The sequence below is a fragment of the Anser anser genome (genome assembly GCF_964211835.1).
Source record: "Anser anser genome assembly, chromosome: 2".
Classification (NCBI taxonomy): domain Eukaryota; kingdom Metazoa; phylum Chordata; class Aves; order Anseriformes; family Anatidae; genus Anser; species Anser anser.
Genome location: NC_139721.1, coordinates 142,772,388 through 142,798,710, shown reverse-complemented (window position 1 = coordinate 142,798,710; position 26,323 = coordinate 142,772,388). Strand labels below are relative to the sequence as shown.

Below are 26,323 nucleotides of genomic sequence, written 5' to 3'. Positions count from 1 at the left end.
TATATTAATTAATATAACCATTAATATAAATGGTATATTCCAATGTTGTAAATTACATTTCATTTAAACAACATTCTTAAACATACGTGGACTCTTTTTGTCATTATCCATAAAATTAAAGTGCAGCAAGTGACTCTAGACTTCTCGCCAGTTGGTCAGTTATAACTAATATACTTTGTATTCCAGATCTATTGAGCTATTCTTGTCTATGTGTGTTGTAAATTACCTTAAAATTGTGCTTTCCCTTGCGGATATTGATTTCTTTAAATGTATTTAGCCAGATGCATCCAAAAAGATAAAGCGCTTCATTTTGTTATTTTTAATACTAAATTTGAAAGTGCATCTAGTGCTACTTTGAATTATGTCTGGGTAAAAGCTGTAGGAATTAAAAATCTACACATGCTTTATGTAATGAAATTTAAAGTCTATGATTTAAATTGAAATAGTTATGTTGAGTTCAAAGTTACAGGAGTGCAGAAATGTGTGGAGTAAGCAAAGCTCCATTGCTCAGTATGAAACCAAAAAGCATACCACACCAGGGAGAGATGACATAGAATTAAAAAAAAAAAATAAAAAAATCTCAGTTTTAAAAATGCCTAGCTTGTTTATCAACTTATTTTCTCCCCAAAGAGCCTTTTTTTCAAAGGTTCTTACAATCTCGAAAACTAACTTTTTGCCATTGTGATTGTCAGTAGGTTTTTGAAATTTGTGTACCACAGTCACCGCTGAAAACAGTGGAGTGCAAGATGCAGAGTAGCTGGGGCAAGGAGGGTGGGCAGGTCTTGCTGGTGCAGGCGAGTCCCAGGCTGTGATATGCAAAGTGTGGGTATTAAATTTTAATTTTTCTTGTACTGCATTTTCAGCTGCATGCACACAGGCAAACAAGGTGAGACTGATAAAGATCAGGAGGCTGGTATTTATGTAAGGGGCTATGGCTGGTAATCTTGGATGTGCCTTTTTTACTTCCTGTCTGTTTGCCCAATGCCATAGTAGGGAAGAGTATATACTGAGAACAATGCTTGGCTCAACCAGTTGGAGTGACTCAAAAATTGTCTCCATCTGTTAGGCAATCCTCTGAGTATATCCACCAATCACTGCAAACTATACAGCTCTGACCACTCCATTAAAAATTACAGCTGTCAACATAGGTTCCTGAATTTTATTTTTTAAATAGCCTCAAGTTCCTGAATTTTATTATTTAAATAGTCTCAAGTAGGCCTCCATGGAGACAATGTAGATGTCTGGGCATGAGCTGTGGTGGAGGAGAGGAGCATGTTACATTGCCTATCAGTATCTGAGTCTGTCATCGTATAGCAAACACCAGGTAGCCAGGAGGCAAGTTGGAGAAAACCTGACCTGTGGTCCTCGTACTGAAACTTTTTATGGGCATTATTGTTTGCTGGTGTAGACTGTCTAGCCCCAGTGCTTAGGTGAAGTGAAATGTAAAAGTTATATTTCCCATAGAAGCAATGCAGTCTCCAGAGTAAGCCCTGAGTTGAGTTCCCAAGAGGTGTCAGAACTCATACACATCCTCCTGACTAGTTCATTGGGTTTTGGGTAGCCTTTGCATGGTGCCCACTTTTCTCTGGGCATCTTTAGAAAGCCTCAGATCCTAGCTTGGGGCTTTGGCTTCTAACCCCCAGACTCAGGTGTCAAAATGGGAATATGCATCCAAGGTCAGAGAGAGCTCATTGTACTCCTGGGCTTTGAATTATGGTGCCTTGATTCTGTGCTCAACCTGCCCAGACTGTTGATGTGGCACAGTAGCTAAGATGTTAGATGGCTACACAGCAGATATAATTTTACTGTGAGCTAATATGGGTATAAATCACAATGACAGAAACATTTTGTATTTAAAAAAAAAAAAAAGATGAAAGGAGTAAATGAAAACTTCACAAGTTTCTGAACTTTTTTTTTTTGGTGAAAATTTTCCTTACTGGGTTTTTCACTACCCTATTAGCTCTACCAAAACTGTCTGATTAATATAAAAGTATTATCTGAATATCTAAGTGCAGAGATAAGATGATTTTTTATAAATATGAGGTTTTATAGAATACCATCTAGAAGACTAGAATGATATGGTATTTGTTTCTGTTTAAAAATTCTGTCCAAGAAAGATTCACAGTAGGTCAGTATTAGATTTCTGAAAGCTAACATTTTGTAAACTGCATACAACGTCTCAAACATTATATGTCTGTATGTAATTCAGCAAGGCTTACTGATAAATTACCTTGTTTGATTAAATGTATCTTCAGTGACTATGATAAATTATTATTTTTGACTCATTACTTCCTACTTAGAAAAGACCATATTAAATGGCAAAAAATAGAGAAAACATAGCATATATTTTTTCATACTTTTAAAGGGCAGTACCTTCTTGCTGAATTTCTTGGCATCTACATCTGTGTTTTTTATTAAACTAAAAAAAAAATCCAAAGCTAAACTGATAAGATTACAGGACTCATCTGAATTTATTTCTATGGACAAACAGGGAAATTGGAAATTATATAATTCATGATGTTTTGAAGTGGATAATTTCTGTTATAGGCATAAAAATGTTTTACAGTAGAACAATCAATTTTGCTTGGAGATAAATAAAGAAAATATAGTTATTTTGAAGCTAACTACTTTATATGTGGCCATATTCATAAAGCTGTGCAATATCAGCTTATCTTCAAATAATGAATCATGACATGATCCTGAGTACTTATCTCCCACATCTGTTCGCTGGTTCCATGGATTGCATGCCACCTGCATGCTTAGTGATTTCCAGCTCCTAAATATAGTTTCATTATGAGTTGAGGAACAAATAAACACATGTGCACTGTCAGTGCACAACCCAGACAGATGGAAAAGCTGCAGATCAAATGGTGTAAAATGCATGCATAAGTTGGTGTGTGTGTAACATTTTGGAAAACAAATAAATCTATTAGCTCTTTTGAGAAGATCATCAATAAACTGGTCAATGCACCTGGAGAGAAGTAATTGGCTAGCACCTGCTCCTTCTGCTGTCTGTCTGAAATGATTGTGTTTACAGGAATCCTAAACCTATTAAAACTTTTTCCCATCACAGGTCCGAGCTCTTATAGCTCCACACATCTTTCTCTACTGTCCCACAGCCATGGAGATTATTCAAGGCATGTGCCTGGTGAGACCAGAGGTTGCCTTTCCCAGCACCTTTCATGGTATGTCTATAATCTTGTTATAACCTGGCATTTATTACAAACACACATGACCTATACTCAAAAGGTTCTGCACAGATATTGCTGTGATAGTAAAAGCTCCTGAGGAATGCTGATAACTATTCACATTTGGTTTTAGAAATTTCACTTCAATGTACAAGTATGAAACTGGGTAGATGCTCCATAGCCAATACTTTTATTTGCTTAGCGCTCTGTATGTATTTTTTTTCTGTTTTTGTTAGTTTATTTGTTTTGGCACAGAACAGACTGTCATGTTCAGTCACCTGAAAAATTTCAGGTAGGATGTTCAAACGTTTTGAATAATGTATATACATATTTCTATATAAGATATATATAGAATTTATATATAAATATATATAAAATTTTATATAAATATATATAGAAAACATAAGTGGAGAGAATTTTTTAGGCTTGCATACTAAAAATGGATGAGTGGAATTAAATTTCTAGGATGCTCTGTTTAAAAGTTGAATCTCCTTGTTCAAACAAGTCATACTGAATTACAAGAAAAATATGTTTTTAAAGAATATACTCTGTTTATGCTAATTTCAATCTCCTCGATCACATTCGCCTGCTGTGTGGTACCTGGGGTAGTTTTCCTTTTACCATGGGTTTGCTTGCTTTTGACATAGCTATGAAAAGCGTGACAGATCTGTCAGAAGTGTGGTTGTGTTTTTTCATATAATTGAAAGCAGTTTTGTGTACTGCTGATTGTTTTGTGGGGCAAGTGATACAGGTCTTAGCTGTGTCTTAGCTTCATGTCTGCAAATGCAGTCTGGGTACAAAGTTCTGACCTAGGCCAACAAGAGGACCCTGGTGAAGAAAAGCAGGGCTGGAAAGCAAGTGAGAAACACAAAATGCTTGCAGCCTCTTGCTCTTTTGGGAACTGCACGTGTGTATCTGAGACCACAGTTTGGTTTGCTGCTTAAAAAAGGTTGCTTAGGGTTAAATTCTGCCATAAGATTCTGGCATATGGCTCTGATTGAAGTCAATGGGAGTCCTGTGAGTGCATATGAGGGCACAGTATGACCCTTCTTGATTGTTTTCACTCAATATATTTTTATGCTATGGCACCTCTGAGCAGGGACAGTCCCAACTGCTCATTCGCTTTAAAGGCCATCTGTAAGGAGAGCTGTTCTTGTTTCTTTCCATTTTCTGAGAAGCCCTTTGTCTTTTTTTCATGGCTTCCTTTCTTGTTGATTTATTAAGGTACTAATGCTCAGATCACAGTCTATAAAAATTAAAACTTCAATCTGAAAGAAAAAAACAACCAAGTAGGTAATATAAGTACAAGATAATAGCACAAGCAGCTTCTGGGAGACATAGCATATTTCATTTTCAGCTGTCTTCTCAAAGATAAAGAACAGTTCAATCAAATTAAAAACGTGGAGAGATTTTCCTTCAAGCCACATTGAGCAATCAGGTCTAAAAACAAGCCATACTGTGCTCCTGAAGCAGATAATAATATCAGTGATGAGGTATTACTATTAGGAGTAAATGGTTTCTGTAAAATAATAAACTGATTCAATGGGCCAAATGATGATAAGGTACTTTTCATGGATATGCCAGAGGCGGAAATTATTTTCTCAGGGTTGGAGTCCTAACTTGACATTCCTACTACAAAACTCCAGGAGGCTCGAGGCTTGTGTCAGTCTTATGATTACCATGATGGACGCTGAAGTGGGACCCTGAAAGCTGAATGTTTCACAGTCTGTTTAAGTATGCTTTTGGGTGGGCAATGCTTAAAGTTCTGCCTTTTGTATTGATGCTTGTGTGATTGTGGGATCACTGTGCTCACAGAGACTGCTACAGAGCAAAGCTCCTTTTCACAGAAGTGGTACAGGCATAGCATTTTTATGAATATGACTTGTGAAATGTTTTGTGTTTACTATAAATATTAACTGTTCTAAAATCAGCAATCTTCCTCCTTACTGTTTCACAGAAAACCTGTGATCTAGTGCAGTGTCTTGTTCTAGAAGTGTTCAGTGCTTATGAATTATGGCAGAGGAAAGAACACCCCTGCAAGGAGAGCTCTGCTCTGTCTAGGCCACAAATTGATAATGTTTCACTTTGGGAGTATGACTGCCTTGGGCATAGTTTCAAACTTTCTAAAATATATGAGATTTGATTAAGTTTTACAGCTTTTTGTAGATTCTACCAGAGCTCCTGTATCTGGACTCTTGCAACAATGCAGATGAATTCTGTACAGCAAAAAGTGGCATGTCTTAGGCAGTGCCCAATGACTTAGGCAGTGCCTAGGAACTTCCTCTAGAATGTGAAAGCTGCAAGTTACTTGCAAGCATATTCCTTGCTATAATGTATTTTCTGTCTGATACAGGCCTTCTTTTAGTATTACAAAACACAGCTTTTAAAGATGTATAATGTAGCGCTCCTATACTTCCATGGAAATGTTTCTCTTCCAATCATGGATTTAAAACTTGCTATACTTTAATATGTTATTTCCTGTTACTTTTAGTTTTGCTATACTGTTTTACCTCTGCTCCTTTGCAATTTTTTTTTAATTTTTATTTTTTTTTTGCATTCGACGCGTACCTGTACATATAATACCACAGCTTTTGCAAACTAAAATGAATGCTGTTAATGAATGCTATTGCCTGAAGTCAGCATATCTCATTGCATTTCCTCATTCCCTTGACCTTTGGAAACAATGTTGAGGCTGCTTATCTTCCAGTATTCAATTTGAAGTCATGTTTTTAGATTTTCTTTTGCTTTTTTGATCTCTTGAACTGGTATCTTGTTTATGTTTGGAATCCATGGACTTTTTGCAGTAGAAATACAGACCATAAGATCTTACTTTCTCCTTTCTTCCCATAGATCCAGTTACATTCTCTGGACTTTGATATGAAGGCACATCTATTTGATAGCTTTGCCCAAGCCATAGTTTTCTGTCCTGTTGCCTGAATTCGTTATTGTACATTTAAACTACCATCTCCTGGTTTAAAGCATTCTGAAGGGTCCCCAGTTTCAAGAGTCATAGCCACTCAAATATTATGTTTCAGTTCTCTCTGTAGTCTTAGTGATATATTTCAATGTGCTGTCCCTGTAGTATGATCCTAGTATGAGACAAGGTAGTATACACAAGAGAGGAAGAGCTAAGAAACTCAGAAAAGTTATCTGTAGGGAGCATAAGTAGAAGAGGAGTACCATCTCTGTCACTGCATGCCTAAGTTAAAGTGCCAGGGAAGGACCTGCACACAAGAGGACAGACAACAAGAATGAGAAAGTTTTAAAGAAGAAATGGTTTCTCTGTTCAAAGTGCACTGCTGCCTGGTAGATGAAGGAAGATGGCCTTGATGAGCTGTGAGCTCTTCCCTAATCCACTATCTCCTGTTCCTACATTGGATTCACAATAGACTAGGGACAGAGGGCTATATGTTCTGAGAAGTTATAAACAGAAATGGTGTCCAAAATCCAGTGATTTGCCCTCAGTTCTGTTTGCCCATCTACTTGTCCTCAGTTCTACTGCTTGCAGTTTGGAAACTGGCCTCCAGCCCTTCTCCCTGAAGAACAGACATCACATCAAAGTGAGACATAGAGTGCTCTATTTTCAGGATATTACCTGAGAATTTTTTGTGTCATTGACTGCTGTGATGCAGATGTCTGGGTGCTGATCCCCCCACCCCACATCATGGGGTGGCAAGGCAGAGCTACTGCAGAAATTTCTTATGCTTTTGCCCAAATGGAAAATGCCCTAAATGATCTTAGCCTTACCTCTTCTCTGACCTGCTGGAGAGAAATGCATGAGGAAGAGTCAATTTGTAGAAGGAAGAGCTAAGCAACCTGGTCTGCCCTCATAGTTTCACTCCCACCCCCATGTTATTTGCTATTACCTGTACCATATTACTGAGCAGAATTCAGTTTTCTTTCCTCTCTCTCTTTGATAAGGTTCTTTTCTGTGACAGGTGGAAGGTGATGCCAAGAATGTGAAAGGAATTTAGGAATTTCCTAAATTGGCTGATACCAGCTTTCTTTTCATTTGATTATTTTATTTTTAATACTGGCAAAAGAAGAAAGTTGTCACAGTAGGAAACTCACCTAATTATACTTTAATAATGACTCAGGTCCAATGATACAGCTTTGAGATTCTAGATGACGCTGATGGTGTTTTCTAATCTGTTGAGTGCCCAATGTAAAAGAAAACGGAAGTAGATTCTGGGTAAAAAAATAATGCAGTCCTCGTGTGTTTTTCCTTTGCCTAGAATTCCCCAGTAGCTGGTGACTTAAATGTTACATTGGTTTTAAATAAAAATATTGCAGCAAAACAATTCAGATCCTACTGTAAGGAAAAGGATGTAAGTAAATACAGATTTTCCAATTGAGTGTATTCTGCAAATTAAATTTACTTTTATATTATTATTATATTCCTGTAGTGGACATACCTTAAAACATTTTTAGAGCCTTGAAAAATATAGGGAAGGAAAAATAAACTTGTTTCTTTGGGGAAATTGCAAATATTTTAGTTGGAAAATGTTTGGTTTAAGCAGATGTCACTAAATTCAGCAGTAATTCAAATGAAATGTTTTAGTGTCTTAGGAAGTTTTATTTTGGGAACAAAAGATTCTTCTGGAATTTTCAGATGTCCTATATACCTTTGTTACTAAAAAAGTAATGAATTCAGAGGTGAAAAAATAAGAGAATAAAAGATGAAAAAATATCATGCATGGAGATTAGAGATTTCAAAAGAGATACGATGCATAAAAACAGCCTTCTGTGAACTGGAAAGACAAAGAGAAGGACAAACTGATATACTCCAAGTTTTTAAAATGTAAGAAACACAAAGAACACATGGAAGTATCACCTTATCACTAATTTTGAACTTTTTTTTTTTCTTAAAGAATGATATTTTGTGAGTTAAAATTTGACCATGAGATTGTTAAAGTAAGTATCAGAAACCAACCTTTTACTATCTATTATCTCACAGGGGATGAATTATGCATTTGCTACAAAGGTATCTTTCTCAGCTTTGTATATATATACGTGTGTGTATGTTTGTTTAGTTGTATTCACATGAACTGATTTCCTCAGTTCTCTGTTTTATATTTAAGAAAATGATCTGACATTTCTGACTTTGTTTGTGGAAATATATCACAAAGAGATGTACTCCTACAAGAACATAAAGAGTATTGGCTGAAAAAGCTTCATTATCAATAACATTCAGAGAGCATTACCACTAGATGTAGTGGGTGGCATCTCTGCCCAGGAACTAGATGATCTTTAAGTTCCCTTCCAAGACATTCTATGATTCTATTATGTCATCTGAGAATAGACAATGAGTACCTTTATGGGCTCATCTTTCTGATATGTCTCCATTAAAATTTCGTGAATGTTTTATGAAGACTTGTGCATTTTCTGAGACCGGCCATGCACAATCTCTTTTCCTTGCAAATCAGTTTCAAAAAACTTTTATCACTGCTTAGCACTTTCATGATGGGCTCAATTATATCTCACTTGTTCTGTTAAGTGTGTATAACATAATGTTATCATTTATCAGTAAAAGCTATCTATTTAGGCAAAGGCACTAGGGAACCATTAAGAAGATGGTTCTGACAAACAGATACCAGTCTAAATGGCTCATATACAACAGCTGCTGAGAGTAATACACAGAGGGCTAAGGCACAGAAGGAGAACGCAGTCTTTGCTTGGTTAACCAGTGCTTGGGAAAGAAAGAAATTTTTTTCTTTTGAGATTGCAGTGTCTGAAGGTTATGATAATTGTTTAATCTCTGTCAACAAAAGTCTGATAAAGTAATGGAACAAGAGAAAAAAATGCATGTTTGGGTAGTCTTTGGTTTAAACTGAATATATAATTTCCTGGATCTCTACTCCGGTAAAAACCCTTCCTGCTATTCTCTGCATAACTGAAATACTTGATCAGTGATTGTGTTGAGCTCTCAGTTCAGAAGCATACAGGGCTTTTACTGGAGAGTAGAAATACAGAATATCCGCTGGATGCACAGAAACTACACTCTACCTTTAAGTTTAATACTTTAGAAGAGTCCTTAGGTTCAGCATGTTCACACGTGGTTGATGTTATTATTATTTTTTTTCCCTTATCCATTTGTTGTGCTTTAACCCCAGCAGGCAGCTCAGCACCACACAGAAACTCACTCACTCCCCTCACAGTGGGATTGGGGAGAGAATCAGGAAGGTAAAAGTGTGAGAACTTAAGGGTTGAGAAAAAGAGAGTTTACTAGGTAAAGCAAAAGCTGTACACGCAAATAAAGCAAAACAAGGAATTAATTCACTGCTTCCCATCAGCAGGCAGATGTCCAGGTACTTCCAGGAAAGCAGGGCCCATCACGTGTAATGGTTTCTTGGGAAGACAAACATCATCACTCTAAATATTTCCCCTCCTCCTCCTTTCCCCCAGTTTTTATTCCCAAGCATAATGCCGTATGGTGTGGGACATCCCTTTGGTCAGACAGGGTCAGCTGTCCTGGATGTGTCACCTCCCACCTCCTGGTACAGCCCCAGCCTCCTCCCTGGCAGGGCAGTGTGAGAAGCTGAAAAGTTCCTGACTTTTTCAGTAAACATTGCTCAGCAACAACTAAAACATCAATGTGTTATCACCAATATTTTCATCAAAAATGCAAAACACAGCTCCATATCAGCTACTAGGAAGAAAATAACCCTATCGCAGTCAAAACCATGACACCATTAAGGTCTTCTGGGTGAAGTTTTTGAATAAAGTTTTCTCGCCCAGATTACCTGTGGCGGGGGGGGGGTGGGGGGGGTGGGGGGGGTGGAAGCTACCCTAACAATTCATTTTCTTTAGACCCACTGGCAACATTGCCACCACAGCAATGTTGTTTTTTAATGCTGTAAATGCTTTTCCAATGATCATCGCATCTGAAACCTTAACACAGCATAACAATATAAATTTTCAAGCTTCCATTTTTTTTTCTTCTGGTTCTATTAGCACTGATAATATGCATAGATTAATGGAATTCCATACCCCCAATTAATATATATTTCATACAAATGGTATGTATATTTCTAACTCTTAAGCTTACTTGAATTTAAAAAAAAGACACGTTCAAATATCCACACAAACATCTTTCTTCAGTAACGTTTCCCATTCTCTCTACCATATATTTTGAATGTTACAGCTTGAATGCTTATACTTTGAAAGAGTAAATAGTTTGGGATGTCTGCAGCAAATTACTAAAATTCCTAAAACAATATAAAGGAAATTACATTACTTTTTGATGCCAGTGCAATATTGTCAATTCTTAACACAATTCCACCCCAGCCCCCACTCCTCAACCCCACAGTGATTCTACAGTTAGAATGTGTTCAATTATTTAATTGATTAGGATCCATAAGTCTTTTTCTGAACACGAGCTCTTTTACTTGTTGGTCTGAATAGGAAAGGATAGTCATACACCCCAGCACATTGATGTCATTGAGAACTCTTTCATGAACTGAAATTGCTCAGCTTTATTTTTTGAAAGAAGAAAAAGTAAATGAATTGTCAAAGCATAAATGAGGGTAAGAAACAAAACTTTACTGACTAATAAAACTTTCTTCCAGGTCTCTTCCTTCAGTTTCGACATGGTAAAATGTGTTTCTTTGCGCTCTGCTGTGTTCATGGCAAAGGTTGGAGTACTGCTTTTAATTGACCTTGTTGTCATTCCATTTTACGAGACAGTTAACAAATACTTAGAAATTTTGCCAAAATGTTACTCACTTGGGTGAGTTTTCCATGTCACTATGTCTGTGACATGGAAACATCTGATATTCCATGTTAGCTATCTGCCTAAGCTAGGACACCTGTGTGTAAGGCAGCAGGACTAAGGAAGTTCACTGTTTTGCCACATTGTCTTTGAAGTCCTCTAGCTCCGTATCCAAGACTGGAGTTTGAATTCTTTTTCATTACCTCCATATCCTTATATGGGAAGTAAGAGGAGGAATAGCCCCTGTTGTGGCTCATCCAATGAAAATCAATACTTTTATTTTTTCCCTGACTTAATGCAGTGTAGGTTGATTTTGATTTTGCTTTCATCGACATAAGTGTTGGGTTTCCATAATTCAGTCTTTTCCAGTCTTCTGTTTCTTATAATTTGGTATGTAGTTTGCAGAAATTTGAATTCCTTCAGTACAGGAAAAAGATTTTTTTCCTTTCCTATTTTTTTTCCTGATCCTTGATATGTCACTTCTTAAAAGTAAAGAAATGAAAATAAAAACACACCAGTGAAAAGCTACTTTGGGCCTGTAAAAATCACTGCAATAACCTCATCCTCTAGGAAAATACAAGATGAAGATTTTTTTTTTTCTTTCTCGATACGTCCAAAAGCAAGTTAAAGAAACAGTTAATCTTTCAGAGATCTATTTGGAATGGGAAAGTTGGAAAGATGCACAGCTATAACTAGTGATTTTTGTAGGTGCCAAAATTCTTTTGATTTCAAGAAAATCCACTGATATGAGAGAACTTATCAGAGTTGTCAGGATTTACCAACTCTTAGTTTGCAGGTGTCCTTTGTTTTCAAAATCTTTTGTAGTCCCTTTCTGACATTAATCATTTACAAAGGATTTTTAGCACTCATTTAATTCTGTATGCGTATGTCATTTCTGAAACATGCTCTGAGATTCTCCAGGTTGCCTCTTCGTTGCTTTGTGGAAGCCCTGGTGAAACCTCAGTGATTTAACTTTTTTTTTTCTTTCAAATACTGAAAACAGTGAAAATTGTCACCAAGTTAGCTTGGTGAGACTGCCTGTGGTGGGAGGTTTCATCTACATGGCTGACAACATAAAGAAGGGGCAGGATGTCAGGACCATCATTTCCACAGTTGAAGGGCTTTGACTCAGTAGGCTGTCAAGGAGCTAAGTTGGTGGGCTAGTAGGGAACTTTCAAACAGCCTTATCAAAAATCTGTCCAAACTGATTTTTATTTTTCCCCCACAAAGAGTTCTGTTTTCAGCAAAAGAACAAATTCTAAGTGATTTCCACCCCCCCCTCCCCCCCCCGAACCAGTTCTAGAATTTACATTGTGAAAGTCAGGTTCAAAATGATTCAATAGTGGAATATTCATATTTATGTTCTAGGGAAAGGAATTAAACCTTAAATATTGGAAATTATGTAAGTTATTTTTGGTGCTCATATGCAGAGCCTAGTTAGCATTGCCCAGAAAGTTAACTACTTATTCATCCTCTTTAGGTCCACAAACATGAATGAATTGGTGTCATTGCTCAATGGGTTTTACAAAAATAATACTAAGAAAATGTGTTGCCTTCAGTATGATTGATGCTGTAGCACAAAGAAAGGATGAGGAATGTATGGGGTAATTTACTTTCACTTGCAAAAAAAAAAAAAGAAGCTGCATTGAAAATCTATCAGCAGAAAATTAAAGAAAAGCTGAAATAAGCAGCCACGTTAGTCTTCAGTAGCAATGCTGAAACTGAAAAAGTGAAGGCTTTGAAAAATTGAAATGCAAATAAATAACAGCAAAGAATAGCCAGTTTAATTTAATTTTGATGCTGTATATAAAATGATGTCCTGTTTTAATAGAATAGACCACATGACACGTTTTTTCTTTTCATTTGTATCACAAGATTGCTTCCTTCCATTTTATGAAACAGTGTTGTTTTGTTACACCGTAGCAACCAACCTTACTGAGATGCAAACATTGATCTCTACCCAGTTTCATATATATTTTAGTGAATTTCATAGAGTTTGCATTCTGTTCTAGTTACATTTATATGAAAGATTCTGCATACAAGAAGGGGGAAAATCTGAATCTATTGTCTCGGTGATTCTACTACATAAATCTGCCACCATGGAAGATCTAAATAGAATGCATTTTTAATTTTACATGAGGCAAAGATGAAAACTCAGTATGAAAACCAGAGGCTTTCTCTTTTCATGTAAAGACAGTGATGGTTGTTTTCCGTATGAAAATTAACAGTAAATAGATCTTACATCAGTTTAATTATTATTATTTTTAATTGTGGAAATTAACAAGCTTTATCAAGCACATGGCAGTCTGCCTATTTTCTCCTTAAGGAAAAGGGGTATTTATGTATGAGAGCATATTGCTGAATTTCTGAAGGAAAGGAGGGCCAGATCTGGTAAATAACTTGATGAAGATCTATAGAGACTGGGATATGAAAAGGCTGGGACTGTTTAATGTGCCTTTAAGGCAACAGCTTGGAAAGTGACAACGTTTCTTGCCCAAGCTCCTTTTCACAACACTTATGTGAACATAGGTCCCTTAGAGTCAGATACAAACCCATCACCTTGTTTGGGTGGGAAGCACTGATCACAGGCATGTTTCTGCAATGCTACCCCTTTCAGTGATGTGGATGCATTTGGTGCCTTCGAATCCAAAACACAGACCTCCACTTGAACATAGGTATATATAATTTTTTTTTTTTCCAAAAGAAGTACTTTCTTTCTGCTATAGGAAGAAAAGTTAGTTGTTTGAGAAATGCTGTATTTTTTTCTAGCCTAACCTTTTAGTAAGAGAAGTCACTCTGGAAATGTGTCAGACTATGAAGATTCAAATTCCTAGGCATTTTTGGCAGGTGAGGACAATTCAGGATGCCTTAGAGGGAAATAGGAGGAAATAACTATAGACCTGTGTTTATCACACTAATCTCAGAGAATATTGTTCAGGCTGGTATGGTGCTGTGTTTTGGATTTAGGATGAAGATAATGCTGATAACACTGATGTTTCAGTTGTTGCAGAGCAATGTTTACTGAAAAAGTCAGGGACTTTTCAGCTTCTCGCTCTGCCCTGCCAGTGTGGAGGCTGCAGGGGCACCAAAAGCTGGGAGGGGACAGACCAAGGACAGCTGACTCAAACTGACCAAAGGAATGTTCCATACCATATGGTGTCATGCTGAACAATAAATATGGGAGGAGTTGTCTGGGGAGTGGGGTGAGGGGAGGTAGGAAGAGAAGGATGCTGTGCGGGGTCTAGCTGGGCATTTGTCAGCAAGTAGTGAGAAATTGCATTGTGTGTCACTTGCTTTGTGTATACTTTTATTATTATTGTTGTTGTTGTTTATTAACGATGAGTATTATCTCTTGCTTTTATGTTCTATTAAACTGACTTTATCTCAAACCTTTTTTCCCCAATTCTCTTCCCCATCCCACTGTATGGTGTGGGGAGGGTGAGTGAATGGGTATGCAGTGCTTAGTTGCCTGCTGGGTTAAACCACAATACAAAGTTAACAAAGTTAACTGCCCAGTTTAAGTGGCTGTTTAAGACTTGTAATGCCAATTGGCAAAAACCTCAGCTGTACCAATTTATAAATGGAGAGAAAAGAAACAGTCCTACCTCTTGCAAGAGATTAGAAAAACTTTCTCAAAGGTGGAAGGAGTCAGGAAGAAACTCAAGGGTGTCTTCAACTTGGTGTCCGGTTGAGAGGTGATACGTGGGCTTCCAAGACTTTTTGTATCTATGTTATTTTGTGAGCTGAGCTGTAACTTGTTTATGAAAGCTAGGGAAATTTCAATAGGAATTTTTTTTTTTTTTTGTGAAACGAATACAATTTGGGCAAGCATCCAAATGACAGGGAATATTTCATCCCAAAGGCTAACTTACATGGCACAACCTACATCTATAGAGCTAAATTCTTTTACCCTTAACTCATCTATATTTTTGTATTAACTGGGAGTTTGTGTCTGAGTTTTTTGAGAGAGTGATAATTGGTAGGAACTAAAAGTATAGCATGGAATATGCTAAAATTAAACAATGAGGGTAATGATAGGATAGTGACTTCAGGTTTGCTTTGACACAGTTTTGTTTCCTGTAGTGCACACAAGGGTTTGAAGAGAAATTCATAGCCTTGGTTGAACAGTACCCCACAGGCAAGTTTCCTGTCTCATCCCTGTTCTAGCCTCATCTATGGTATGTGACAGAACAGCAGGTAGACTGATAGTGTAGGTCAGGTTGATTTATAGCATCACTAGGCACTCCTTGTCTGCTGAGCAAGAAGGTTTCTCTACAACTTGTGCAGTGAATTCTCTTGTATTTCAGCAGATCCTGTGCAAGGGGGCTTGACCGATGTTTTATGGTTTGGAGGACAGTGTCCTTAATGCATAAATACTTCCAGCTAGTTTTCTTGAAGGCAGATTATTTCATGCTGATTTACAGGGTCAATTGATTTTATGCTTATATGACTCATAAGAAATCCAGGAAGAAATGGCCCCTCTGGTGTAAATGGAAAATGCACATTCATTTAATGTATATGAATAAAATTTGTTTTATATATTAAAAAATAGGCTGACTTTTAAGGTATGGAGTTCTTACTGGCAAAATAAAAAGAACTCCAAGGGTACAAGACCCCTATGTCTCACAGGACGGTAGTGGGACTGATAAAGAACACAAAAAAACAGAGTATAATAATATTTTTACCTGTACATTTTTGCCTATAATATTTATTATTATTATTTTTAATTCTGTTCTAATACATTTTTTTTTTTTAATTTCTGTCCTAAAATCAGTGGTACTTCCGTGACCCTACTACTTTGGAATGAAATGACAGTTCATTGCCATGAACACCATGGTATGACTCAGACCTGTGAGAGTCTTCCTTTCTGTAGGAATAAAACCTACTCAGTGTTGTCCCATAAGCTAATTCCAGCTCTAGACCCACCTGTAGTTAGAAAACTGCAGCCTGACCTGAATGGAAAGCATTCACTTCTGCAATCTGCAAGCTTCACTTCTGCCCTCACTGTGTGTGACGTAGCCTTGACCAGTAACACAACAGCTCAAACCCCAAGACCTCAACCAAATATTTTCACCCCAGCATCCACCATACCATCTTGTTTATCTTGAAGAATGGACTTGAAGACAGAGACTCCCTCATACCAGCTTCCTTCTCAGATGTGTGGGTTTATAGAAAGCAGTAAAAAGTATAATTTTCCTTCAGTGAATTGCCAGTATTTAGTGTGAAGCTGGGTGAAAGTTGCTGAAATAAGGTTAAGGTTCAAGATCGTGTTTGGGATTGGTTTAGAATAGGATAAAAGAAGAGTGAAGAGCTAAACTTCCTCTAACTTTCAGGATGGTCTTTGGCATAGTTACTGACTCATATCAGCTGGATTAAATGATTTATCATTTCTTTTCAGATTTATTGGTTTATGATAATGCTTGCAGGGATTAGAGATTGAACCAAGAGTGAGGCAAAGCTTAGTGTGTCTAAATATATAGCATTAAAATTTCCAAATGCCTCTGCCACCAGCCAGGACAGACTACAACAGAGACAAATAAATTGGCACTCAGAGTGTATTCTGAAATACCAGTTCTTTAATGCCTGGAGCTCTGAACTCTCACCCTCACACAAGAACAAACCCCAAAACTACCCCTGACCATTTCCAGTCTTACCCTCCAATAAATATGAGACATTTACCACTGCAAACACTCCATCCTATTAACTCACCATATTTTTCAGAAATTAGCAATAAACTGAATTCCGCAGCCCCTTTAGTCCATAGCATTACCTTAACCCTAGACATACTTTTTCCTGATTAGTATTTGCACTACCATGTTAAATTTCCCAGACCAAATCAGTTAATCAGCCTACCTAACAGCCCATTATGAAGCCCTGTGGACCATGCTGTCTGAAGTAATATAAGGAGATTTCTATCCAGGCTGAAGAAGCTTGTTCTGCCAGAGGTGATAGTAGTATATGAAGTTAGACATGGGCCACAGTGATGCTTAAGCTTAGAGCTGGCTTGATTTTAGGGTGTGGGGAAGGCTAACTAGGACTTGGCTTACCGATCTGTTCTTTAGCACTTGTTTAATGTAGGAAGACTCTGAGATGATCAGTCAGGATAGATGGGTATAAGGTATAAGGACAGAAGCTGTTTTTGGAGGCGAGGAACTGTAGTCCTTGATTAATTCCTATGTTTTTCAAATCTGATGAAATCAGGAAAAGGGCTGCTGCTGCCAGAAGCTTAAGATCTCATTGTACTTACGGGATTGGTAATTCCCACATAACAAAACCACTATGCTTGAACAAATCCATGTCTTTTGTTTAGCTTCAGATAATGATGCTTTTGAAATGATTAAGACCAACCTTACAGTTGGCAAGAGGGTTGGGATTCAGAGAAAAAACATCTGAAGAACTGGCTTGTTATAGTTTTCTGCAGAGGTCACCAAGCTGAGGTAATGGGTAGTGAATGTTTTCTGGTCAACCAGGTGGTGTATTGGGATCACTGGGTCACGCTCAAACTACCGGTTGATTGGGAAAATGAACATGGGGACATTTTCCCTTCCAGTTCATGGACTCCACCCTTTGTGAAGTTGTCTGGGTTTCTTCCTAATGCATTTTAACAGATGAGATTTGTCACTCAGAAATCCTCTGTTGCCTGCTGCTCTTTTAAAAACTGCTAAGAAAGAGCACTCTTACAGAGTATTGCTGTTTAAAACTTAATGGTGGCTTAACGTGCATTAATTTATCAGGAAGTTTACTCCTAAGGTGAAAAGAGGCAAATAACTTTAAGATATATTACAGATTATATTCTATTTCAGTGGGAATTGGAGGCACTCAATGTCTTGCAGGATCAGTAGTTTAATACCCACAAATGGGATAAATGGTGAGCCAAGAAAAGTGTATCCTCTTTGTCAGGAGAATTTCAGCAACATTAAGCACTTCTAGGTTGAGAACCATGTTTTTCCAGAGGAATGAAGTCAGTCCTACTGCCAATGCCATTTTACACAAGGCTGGGTAAGACCTTCCTGGGTGCAAGAATCTTTCAGTGGAAGGAAATGAAAAAAAGTTTCTTAGTTTTTCCTCCCTCCTATGGGATGAAATACTGTCTGTTGGGTACGTGACATGTCCCTGACATTTGCATATGAGATCTGTGTAAAGGGGCAAGTACAGAAATAATTCTTGGCAAAGTTATTTGGCCTGATCTTGCTGTTTGTGTACAGGAGAGTCCCAGAATAGTATGAGCTCATGTCTGTTGACTGAAAACTCCAGAGATCCATAAATTGCTTACAAAGACTAGACCAATTATTTGAATGTTTTTTATTTGTAATAATAAATTGATATGTTCATAAACAGATTAATAATTTCAGTTTTCAATACATAATTTTGGATCTGTTTTATTTTGGAAAACCTCATTTCACATGAGGTCCATAAAGAATCAAATGGGAGTTACACGGTTACTAAGTTTGTGCTCTTCAAAGCTACATAATTCTAAAGTGTGAAAAGGCTAATCTGATATGCATTCTTGTTATTTTTAATGCATAAGTCTTTTGATATCAGAGTATTACAAATCTCTCAGAGGGGAGCCATTATCCAATGTTTATGCAAAACTACACGAATACTCTGTCATCCCTCTGCAAGATTTGCTTCCTCTTGCTGGACATTCTGCAGTGATAATAACCAGGCAGCACTCACTTATGAAATTTACAGAAAGATTATATATTCCCTAAATTGAATGGACTGCAGGCAGGGCTAGGATGCTGCTAGGGAAATAAAGACAAAGAATGCTTTTTCTTTTGTTCCCTCGCTAGTTTTTTAATATAAAATGCATTATATTTGGTATTTAAATAAATTAACTGGCAGCTGTAAGAGATCAACTTTATAACATTCAGCAAAGTCTTTGATATTTGCAAACATAAAGGTCTTAGTAGAATACCCATTAAAACCATGAAAAGATGAATGTAATACTTTGCAATCCAGGTTAAGTCAGGTTTGTGGGGACATGTAAAACCTTTTACTAGACCAGCTGATATAATTAGAAAAATAGACGAATTTAAAAGCATGAAAACCTTTCTACAGGTTTAAAATACAAGACATCAAACTTCAAAACCAAGTACTATTGGAGAATAATTGCTCAGAATTTGGCTTGCTTATTAGAGACTGAGAAAAAAGTTGGTTAGCATTAGTAGAACAAGATGTTCCAAGGGAATACCGTAGCAAGGGAAGAGCCCAGGTGGTGCTGATACTGGGGGCAAAAGGGAATTATTTTCTGATAGACACTTAATGATTAGTTACAGGTTGAAAAGGGAAAAAGAAAATCACAGCCGGCCACAAAAGCGGAATCTTGTTTGGGTCTTTGATTTTTAACGTCCTAGGCAGTTACAAAAAAGGTAACTTTTCTTATAGTGGTGTTGTACTGCACAGAAACTCAAGTTTGCATTTTCCAGTGCAACAGTATATACAGTGTTTGTATATAGATAAAGAAGTATTTTTAAATAGAAAGGGCTGTTGTCTTTGATACTATTAGGAAAACAAGCTAATCACGTCACATTAGGTACTCTCAGAGGCTCTGCCCTTTGACATAGGCATTTCTACAGAGTAGGAAAATCAATGGTACAGAGGATCACAGGGTTAAGAAAATAACTGTCCATCAGTTTTATTAAAGAGCTGTGCACTGGATGCATGCCAGATAAAGTGTATCTTTCCCTAGAGTCACTGAAGATTCTCTTGCCATGCAATACTGCCTTAAAGAGCATTGGACTCTTTGAAGGACTTTTTTTTTTTTTTTTCTTGGTAACTCATCAGTGACACATTCCATCAGGTTTTCTATGTGGGGAAAAAAAATATCCTATAAATAATAAAACCTGTTTTCACCCACAGGAATTGTTACCCAAATTTTTGAACTCTCCTTTGTGACACCAGATAATGAAACCAATGGCTCAGAATACTATGTCAAAATGATACAGTGACTATATGTGATTTATTATTTGATTGTGTGTTTATGGTGGTGTAGACCAACAAAAGAGTTTTTTACTGCCTTCTTCCCCCTCCCCCCCAATCTTATTTTTTCTACAATTTAAACAAATATTACCTCATAGGTACATATCATTTTCCATTATAATATCACAGAGAGGTTTCATATCTCTGCACCATGCAAGAAAAGGAAGATGTATGAGAGGAACATGGTTCAGCAGAAAGCTGTGTGTTTAAAGGATGAAAGGATAGAGTCTTGAGGGAGTAGATCAGGGAGAAAGGATTTAAACCTATTGCTTCCACACTTTCCCCTAAAAAACTAACATTGTTTATGGATGAAATGAAGTTTGACTTTTCAGGACAAGGGAGCAATAGCAGGGAACTGTCTGTATTTTCAGCACAGCCTGAAAAATTCCCTCCAAGTGTCTAGGAAAGAAATGCTAAACACAGATGGAGTAGTGATATACTGGGCTGGGGGAGCTGCCCAGACTGTTTGTTGTTCCAAGTATTTGATTTTGTGAACACCAATAAAGCCTTTTTCATTGACCTCTGAAGGATTAATTTCTTAATTTAACACTCACTGGCAAAGATGCCTGCAAGGAGGAAAAAAAAGAAAAAAAAGGATGTGTATGTAATGAATTGCAGTGTTTATATTTTGCATGAGGCACAAGAACCATAATCTGCTGATTGGAGTTGAATTTGAAAAGTGCTAATTCATGAGCTTTGACATTCTAATTATTTTGTTATTAATACATTCTACATCCACCTGTACTGCTGTCTTAGCATCATTTCAATAGCCCTGCTAAACAGCACTAAGCACAGACAATGGGAAATGCCATATCACTCTGCATTTCTCTAAAGGAGGATATGGAAAATTTAATGAGACTTTTATTTGATTTAAGGTGGCTGCTTTTCAAAGAAGTGCAAGGTGTTGTTAAATTGTGCTGACAAGGAAGGTAAAAAGTGAACAAAAATTCAATTCTATTGAAATTTTAGACTTGTTCAACCAATAATTTTTGTGCATGGCATATTTATGGGTGGCTTCCTGCAAATGGCTTAATATTTCTTAAAAGTGTTGCATTAATTTTTAGTTATAAATTATTCTTTTTCTTTCTCTGCTGAATGGATTTAGCCATACAGATAATTATCTGCGTTGTGTTGTTCTGTAATTAAAGCATGTAAGAAGGGAAACAAACATAAAGCGCCTGAAAAATGTTTTTCAAAGAGTAACTTTTAACTGGTTAAAGTGAAATTATTAAAGAAATAAAGTAGTGATATAAACTTAATGTTGTAACATGCAGCCTGAGTAATATGGTAATTTGAGATCATTTTCATTGGAGTGACCAAAAAAGCCAGTGTGTTTAAAAGCAGACTGGCATTAAGACAGTGCAACTGCCTGGATTTGCATATGGTAGGGCTGTCTAATAAAATACTGAAAGTTCTCTTATCTGATACTAAAACCACTTCTGTTAATGCAGTTCAGCCAATCCGCCTGTGCTGTGCTGGAGACCCTGGGATGCTGATCTGTGGCAATGCAGTGCGCTGAGAGCGGAACTGCAGCATGACTCTCCTTATGGGCTTGCAGATTTCTGTGCTAGATATACCTAGGAAGGGCAAAGACGATTTTTAAACCAATCCTAACTTCTCCTATTTTGCCACCTGTCATGTGAGGAATGAAAAGGGGAAACAATGGCAACACTGGGAGCCCTGGAGATCCAACTCTCTCTGTCGAGAAGTCTTTGGCAACAAATGATATCACTTTTAGTACTCCTAATAATTCCCCTTGGTGGCATTAAAGGTGCACTATTTCTGGAAATTTCTATTCTGAAAACATCAAAGAACATCTCTTCAAGATATAATCACTCACTAGTTAGTATATATAAGATGAAGCATGCACTTTTATCTTTTCATTACTTTTTTAAGCAATTTAGTGGTATGTTTTAGGTTGTAATAAGTAATGAGTCTGAGTGCCTACTTTATTTCATGGACTTTTTCTTAATGCATACAATAGTTATACAATCTTTCCTGGGGCTACTTCTCAAGAATGTAATTTGTTTTTTCTTCCAGGGTCCACGGTCCATTTGTTTTTTCTTCCACATAAAGATGATTGCTTTGTAATGATGAAGGAATATTCATATGAACAAATAATTTTTATTAACAGGGGCTAAAATATAGACTTTTTAAAGGCCATTACAATATGATTAGTGATGCAGAAAACTTCAGAATTTGTCTTTATTTATTTATTTTTTTCTCTTCCAAACTCCTTTCTGGAAGCTTTGCTAGTTCATTTTTAGTGCGACGATAGATATCTTACTTTAGTGGAAGGAAAGGACTTTTTGTCTCCAAGCATAATAATGCAGTAGAAATTGAATCAATAATATCAACATTTTTGTGTTTGTTACCGACCTATCCTGCCTGTCTGGGAGTGACTGTACTAAACTCTCTTTTGACATTTATATGGCTATTATATCAGAAACACATTTTAGAATTCACTTGACTTCTTAAAGAGCTGCAGGTGGGAAAAGTAATTTTCTTAGTGCTCTCAAAACCAACCTTCATGTGCAGCAGCTCAGCTTGGGAATGATTTTCAAGTTAACAACAATTTTAGCCCAGTCTAAAAAAATGTAGAGCCTTACAATTAACCAGAATTGCTTAATATATGCTTACTATGAAAATGATGGAAAAATATCATTTACAGATATTTTCTGGTCTCCATAATTATATATATATATAAAATATATTTATATATATATTTTATAGGTCTGACTATAAGTTGTGAGCTCATATGAGTGGAATGATGTGATCCCCCAGCAACTTTGTCAATGACACCAAGCTGTGTGGTGTCGTTGACATGCTGGACGGAAGGGATGCCATTCAGAGGGACCTGGACAGGTTTGAGAGGTGGGCCTGTGTGAACCTCGTGGAGTTCAACAAGGCCAAGTGCAAGTAAGTATATATACATATGTCAGCCAGATATTACTGAGTATTCTGGAACCAACTATAAACTCTCTAAGCTGTCTTCTACAGGGGGCTTTAAATTAGTCTGCTTATACAAACAGAAAAGATAAAGAAGTAGCCTGGTGTATTGAAATGAAAATATGGAGAAATGAAGATATGTGGTTCATTAATGGGAGAAATAGAAATAATAGGAAAAGACTATATGACTACAAAAACTTTAAAAAAAATTTAAATAAACACTTTCTTACACATGGTGGAGAAGATGGTAGTACTTAGATAAGTACTAAGACTTCTGCTTATACGTGAGGAAGAAACTCAACTAAGTACTAGCACTGGAAGAAAAAGGCTTTAACTGTGGAGTAATTAAGAAAAACTTTTAATTAATTCTATTAGTTTTCAAGCCTGTTTAATGCAGCTTAGAAATGAAATGTTGGATATTAATGTTCAAATGAAAGCGTGAAATCTGTTAAAAGAAAGACTTATAAAACATTAAATTCACAGTAGAAAAGATAATAATGTTTAATACATTTTTTTTAAATGTATTGCCCAGATGCAATTCAATCTAATTTGAAACTGGACCAAGATGTTGTTTATATGTTTTTTTAATCATGAAAATGAAATTATTCATTTGATAGTATATTTACTTATGATTTAATGGACTAGAGATCTTCTGCACATTTGTACATATTTCCCTCTCTACTAGGCTACCAATTAGAAGACCATGAGTTATGAGCTCTGTATGTTAAAAACATAACCTCTTGGTTTGTAAACTTATTCAAACAGGAGCTATCTGGCATGTGAAAGCAGGCAGAAAACAAAACACAGTAGTTGCACCTGGTTGCTTAACTGACAGTTTTCTGTCCAATAAGTTGCAGTTCTCTTCAAATAGGAATTTTCCTTTTGAATATGTAGTCCTGAAATGGCTACTGTGATTATGCTAATATCGAAGAGAACTTTAGGTACTAAACTTTTCTGTAAAAATACATTCTTGAAACATATTTGGAGAAAAGTCTCGTACAGAGAGCCCTTCATTAGGTACCATTTATTTTTCTCTCAGACTCATGGACTGAGATTAACAAGGAAACAGAGACTGACACCATTTACTACAAGCAGACTTGTGCCAACTTCCAATTTCTGGAATAGAAAAATCAGTCTGAAGATCTGGGAGAGAAAATGAAGCAATTAACAAGTAAATTGATTCCAACTGATCTACTTGGAAAAGTGGCCATCACTTCTCAGACCTTAGAAGAGCTTTGTTGTTGTCCACAATTTACATTGTCTGATGCCATTTAGTTGCAATATTTATAGGTAATGTAAGTATGTAAATCTGATATGAAAGCAATTATGTATATTTTTTTCTTATTTGTTATTTCTTGCATTTTTTTGAAATGATAGTCGCAAGAAATCCCATCTATCAGTGGTGCAAAAAAGTCATTGTCACTTTGCCTAAAAATAAGCTTACTTCATTTGTATTCTGCACTGATGCTGTACCTCACACAAACAACATATGATCACCTTGATAAGGAACAACTCAAAGTCAGCCCACCTTTTCAAGTATTTTAAAAAAAGTTATATTTTTCAAAATTTGGTATCTGATCTCATATGTTTTTCATCTCAGTGTCCCTCTGATATCAAGCATCTATTTATTTTCATTGTTAAACTTTTGTTTCACTGAAAGAAATAAATAAGCCTGATGATTTCTGACAAGTCCACTCACATGGAATTTAAAAAGCTTTTGTGGGAACTTAAAATAAATCTCAACACAAAATTCCCTGGGGAGGAGGGGAAAAAGAATTATCGACAACTCATATTGGTTTGTGAATATTAGTCTTGAGATCCAAATCAGGTCCAAACTTTCTGTAGTCTATAATTAATACCAGCAATAACCCGATGATACTTCAGTAGTGCCCCACAGCTCATATGAGTTATGGTATCATCAAATCTACATGTTCACAAAAGATCCTACGTCATCTATAGGAAAAAATGAACAAGTAATCTTTATGGTTGAAAGTCAATTCATTAATCTTCCCTGTCATATATCAAAATGCTGCATTTAGCAATGGTAGATTTAGAAGTGAAAGTGTAGAAAGCATGACTATAATAATCATATATTTCATATCAGGGTTAGTTATGGGTCTGCAATGCAGGAAAGGGATATCTTTTCACTCAGTTTGGTTCTGCCAGAAAAGCCAGAAAATAATGTGTTCTAAAGTGATTTATTCATTTATTTATTTTAAATTGTGGTCATATAGAAGATCATTTATCCTTGTTTTAAATGCTCTAAGAATGACCAGCTTGTATGTATTATGATAGCAGTCTTGCAGTACATGCTAGACCTACTAAGAAAGGCTATCATGTACATCTTTTCACCTTTCTCTTTTCAGAAAGAGTTCTCTTTTGTCTTCTGTCATCTTTTTTCTCCTAGTGCCATCCACTATGAGAGCAGGAGACTACTGTTTTCACTAACGTTGTGAGATTATGGGTTGAGTTTTGTGCAGACAAGAAAATGATGTAAATTAGAGAAATGATAAATTATGGGAAGGTGAAGCCTGTCATGTCAACAGGTGCCCTGTTCATATTATCTACAGACATGCATTAGACATGCAAGCATCCTAAGCATCCGTGGTATGAATAAAGACAATGTGCTCCATACTGAGATGTCCACAGTGGAATGACCCAAGAAAGCAGTGAAGAGGTGTGCATTGAAGAAATACCTGGTGATGAAACAGGTGGTTTACATTATTCTTTGGTGAAGGGCTGTATTTATATGAGCCTTGTTGAGGTTAGAAAAGCAGAAAGTGGGAGGAACTTGAAATATATATATATATATATATACATATTTTTTCCTGTGGGTTATTTTTAATCACAGTCATTTAGCAAGATTCTCTATTGTGTGTCCTCCACAAACTGCTGTCTGTCTGTGAGGATGGGATGTCAACAGAGGAGCAAAAATAAATTAAGGAAGTGGGAAATCCAAGACCTTCTTGAACTAGATTTGCCACCAACTCAGTACATCGTGAAATAAATCTTGAACTAGTGTAAATTTTTCTAAGAGTTTTGACAATGTATAAATTACATTTATAAGCTGGTCTGATTGATAATCTGAATTTATTTTTGTTCTATCAATGATAAGTCCATAATATGGCATCCTTTTAAAATGAGTCAAGTACTGGGAATGAAAGCTTATTATACACGGGGATGTACATTACCATTACAGTTTTAAGGGGCTGAGAGACCACTACTGAAGCTGCAAAAAGGATCTGTTCTAGTTTCAATTGGGTGATGAAGGGTAGAGGGTTGGAGTGTCTAAACTCAGTCAACATGCTTTTCACTTGATTTAGGAAAGAGCTAATCCTGCTAATTGCCTGCCTGAGGTCGAAAGAGTAACAAAGATATTTTTCAAAAGGGAAAATATATCCAGGCTTAATTTTGAAAGGGCAATGATTGTGACAGAGCAAGAAAAAGAGCTGACACTACATATGCAGACAATTACCCTTTTCAAAACACATCT

General features: G+C 36.5%; 1 long non-coding RNA gene across 2 annotated transcripts in view; it reads left to right on the top strand.

The window, feature by feature from the left end:
• The window catches only part of LOC310894834, a 47,953-nt gene extending 22,904 nt beyond the window's left edge, over nt 1–25,049 (top strand). For both annotated transcript variants that reach the window (XR_014580205.1, XR_014580206.1), the window contains 3 exons: nt 3,074–3,185; nt 22,615–22,800; nt 23,870–25,049. This is a non-coding gene — a long non-coding RNA (uncharacterized lncRNA). The remainder of the gene's footprint in view (nt 1–3,073; nt 3,186–22,614; nt 22,801–23,869) is intronic.
• The last annotated feature ends 1,274 nt before the right edge of the window (nt 25,050–26,323 follow it).